Here is a 4290-nt window from a genome sequence, read left to right as displayed (position 1 = left end):
TCCAACGGCTATCAGGCAGATAAGATGCGTGGGGTTTTAAGGAGTGGGAATGGTGGTTTCGGTGGCAAGCGGTATTGCTTGCATCGCTTTTGGATGTGGGTGGTAAATGTAAGCGGGGCAGCGATGCAAGTTAGCGGGCGACGCGTGGTGGACGTGACGGGAGGGAAACTACTTTCCCCGTGGGTTAAATCACGGGTAAGTTTCGGTAGCAGGGAAAGCAAATGACATTGGATCGTGCGGCAGGAACGATCAGATGGTGAGGTTTAACTACGCGTGTCTTTTTATTGATGTGACAAGGGAAGAACTGGATTGGCGGATAGCATTTGTTTTGGAGGCACGCAGTTATATGGGTTTGTTAGTGCCTAGATTTACCTCAGGCCGAAAAGGTAGGATCCAGGGCCAACATCAAACCACGCTCAGCCTGGTAGCTAGCCCTACCAGGTCAGGAGAGGGGTCTCTCCGGGTCAATCTCAACAAATTATGATCTATAGGGGCTTGAGATGACTGAAATATCTACTAATCTTAGGCTAGGTATAAGTGCAAGAGAATTTGATTGATAAAATAATCATTTTGTTGGCTCAAAGGGAAAGATGGTTTTTGGGTGCAGGGATTGAGGCTCAGTTCTGCAGAGATCTCGATGGGGCAAGGTAGGAAATCATTTTGGCACTTAAATTTGAATGAAATGGAAGGGATAGACAGGTGAGGTGTTGAAGAGGGCAAGAGAAACCATGAATCCTCCCCAAACAGATGAAAACATCAAATAACTAAAGCAAACTTCAAGTAGAGCACTGCACTTTCAATGGATTCTACTTACACTCTTGTTTTTTTAGTTCAGAAGACATAAGATAGATAATACAATCACATAAACAAATTCACAATTACTAAGAGAAGCATTGTACCAAGACAAATTGCCACATGAATCCCAAAGAGTGATGCAAATCCTGGTCTCAATTCCTTAGCCAAAATACTGAAAATGAATGTACAATGAAGCTCAAGGCTTTCTCAAGAGTCCAACCATGATAATGACTGAAAAAACATAAGATATAGGCAAACAACAACTCATCCTAATTCTAAACTGAGAACTACAAATTAGGCAGTGGAACAACTTGCCTCTATAAACTAGGGAACTGATTCATTCAGTTGCAAACTACCTTTTCATGGATGAATCTACCTCCATAAGTGAAAATTTGACATATTTACATCATGATCCATCAATATACATCCAATTAAATCACAAATTTTCCATTAAGAAAGTCAAACTAGGCAAACCTGGGCGAAAAACAGAGCAAAACCTGCAAACATGCGTCGTGCTTGTTTGGACCCACTTCTAGAGGCTTTCCCGATGTCTACATTTTCTCCGAGTGTGCTTGTTGGAAAGGCCTTCCTGTCTACTTTCCAACCCAAGTGGAATTTTTAATTTTTTCCTCCATTTGACGATCCAAAACTCAATTCTCCCAACACTGCTTCATGTGTGTCAAAATAGGGTCGGTGAGGTCATTTTTTGAGTGTTTTTTGACCTTTTTGAGGGCTCAAAACTTGCCCAAATTTCTTGGCCACAAGTAGAAAAGCATAATTTTTTATGAAAAATCCAGAAATGTTGAGTTTTCGTGATTTGGAGCCTCCTAGAAAAAGCGAGCGCCATGTGGCGCGACGCATAGGGCAGAAAATTCTGTGTTTTAGTTCAAAATTTTTAAAAATTCAAAAAGTGTCCCAAATTTTTTGGAATTTGGGCTGAGTCTTCTCCATCAAGTGTTATGATGGGCCAAGGAAGCCTCAGCCAAGATCTGAAGTTTATTTTGCGCTTTTTGCCTCCTCGATCTCTTCTTCAACTTTGCTTTCAAGCTCCTGATTCTTGCCTTGCACACTTTGTTTCTCGCCAAGGTAATGATATGCCATGTTCCACAATATGTTTTTCTCCTTGTTGGTCTTCTCCAACAATCTCTCTAAGTGGATGTTGGCTCTTTTAATCCATGACTCCCGATCGGCATTGATCTCTTGCTCAAGTGAAGTGAGCTCCACCCTCCTCCTTTGGGCAGCTTGGCAATTCACCCGAATGTTTTTCCACCTTTATGAGGTCTCCTGAGTGCATGTACCTCTATAAGAGAGTCACTATGTGTCTCTTCATCACGGTCATATGAAGGATCAGATGCCATCTCTGCTAGTGGATGAACTATCTTGGAGCTGCCTTGATGAGAAGAAGGTGATTTGTGATGTGTTTTGACTTTTGCCACCAATGGAAAAGTGATTTGAGGAACTGTAGAGGGAGGGAAAAATGAGGGATTTTAGGATTGTTATGATAGGATAGGGCCTATTTAGGGAAATATTGTATTATGAAATGATTTACGAGTTTTGGGTATGGCACTAGGGTTTGGTAGTTCGTGTTTGAGATTTTGGGGAAATGGGAATTGAGGTATGGGATTAGTGAATTTAGGGGTATGTGAATGTAGGGAATAGGAAAATCAAGGGAAAAATGGAGTAAGGGAATGGTAAGTGGACTTGGTAGCCAAAAAAGTCACTACTAACCCCAGGCATCAATTTCCTTTGAAAATTTTGGAGAGGTAGGGTTTGATTTGTTTAAACAATCACCATACATCAACCACCATGAAACAACCATCAACCTGGGATGAAAAGCTATGAGAGAAGCTCAACCTACTTGTACAAATGATGATCCAAGCATACCGGGCAATTTTGGAGAAATTTTTTGAAGTTTTTGGGCTTGCTAGCTGTATGCGCCGCGCATCAAACCCAATGTGGCACGCCTTCTCTATGCACCGTGCCAGTGTAAATTTGCACTGGAAATTGCAGCCCAATGCGTCACGCCAGTTATGTGCGTCGCGCCACCTGCCCAATGCATCATGCTTTTTTCCAGGAGACTTTTGGAGGCCTTATCTATGTCCAAATTGGGTACAGGATAGCCCGTTGGAAAGACCTTTGAGTCTACTTTCCATCCCAACTAGAATTTTTTAATTTGGAGTTCATTTGCCTTGTCAAAAATCAAATCTCCCAAAACTGGTCAAAATGTGCCAAATGAGGCTGCCTAAAGGCAGAGTGATGTTGCAGTCAACGTTTGAAGGTCTTCCTCAACTCCAAATTGAGATCATGATAGCTCATTGGAAATCCATTTGTGTCTAGTTATCACGGGACTCATCAAGAAAATCATTTGGCCAACCGCGATAGGACAAAACTTGATTTCCCAAGGTCACTTTAGAGGTGCATCAATTCTCTCGAGGCAACTGTATTTTTTCCATTTCTCCTAAACCATGACACCTGTGTAAAACTTGAAGGAGGGTTTTCTTCCTTGGCCAATTTTTGAAAAAAACCTCTCTCAAGTTTCCCAAATTCATCTTTTCTTGCTCAGAAACATCGTTGGAATAAAACCTATCTCGATGTGTGGAACAAGGGATTTGTCAAAATGAAGTGAAATGAAGCGTATAAGAGACTTCTAAATTCTTGAGAAAACTTTGGGAAGTAGAGAGGAATGTTAGGAAGTAGGGGAAAGTGGAATTTCAGATATTGAGTGAGGGGAAGGGGTCCAAAAGGGCTAAACATAGGCCCAACCTAGAAAATTGTCAAGTTGTAGCAAGAAACTAGGGTTTGTGCGAAAATGAGGAATTTGGGGGATCTCAGTGATAGGAAGTGTTTAATAAGGCACATTAAGGATAGGGGAAGGTGTATGAACATCAGGATACAAGTTTTGCTGATGATTTGACCATCCAAGAGAAATTACCTTCAAAACCCTAGGAGAGGGAAATTAACCTTACCTAGGCACAACTCAAGCATGAACAAGTTGTAAAATGACCCATTGGACCCTAACATGATGATGACAACCCTATGAATGATGGTGCACTCAGCTTAATGGTGACATGGACCAAAATTTGGACAAATTTGAAAGGAGTACAAGCAAACCATAGTCCTAATACCTAGTGACCAAATTTTGCTTGAAGACTCACTGAAATGACAAAATTTGACCTTGACACCTTAAAATCACTTTGTAAGAGCATGTTTGATCACTGGAGGAAGGCTACAAAGACTAACACTAACATTGGCTCCAATGGGGATGGTAGCTCCTTGGAGGTGCCAAGAACTACAGATCTTTGGAAAGCAGACAGTGCCTTCATCCATTGGGCAATGGAGTCAAAAACTCAAGCTGAAATGCATGACATAAAACTGATGACTCCATGACACAAACTGACTCTCACTCAACTAAAAATTGACTCGACACTTAAACACAACCGACAAACTGGAAATGATGCTCAAAGTAGAGCTTATTCATCAAAACCTACTCTAACA

The sequence above is a fragment of the Pinus tabuliformis genome, chromosome 5_2 (genome assembly GCF_031772625.1).
Source record: "Pinus tabuliformis cultivar Carrire ecotype Pingquan chromosome 5_2, CPIR1, whole genome shotgun sequence".
Lineage (NCBI taxonomy): Eukaryota > Viridiplantae > Streptophyta > Pinopsida > Pinales > Pinaceae > Pinus > Pinus tabuliformis.
The sequence above is the reverse complement of the archived record's forward strand: the minus strand, read 5'-3'. Positions refer to the sequence as shown.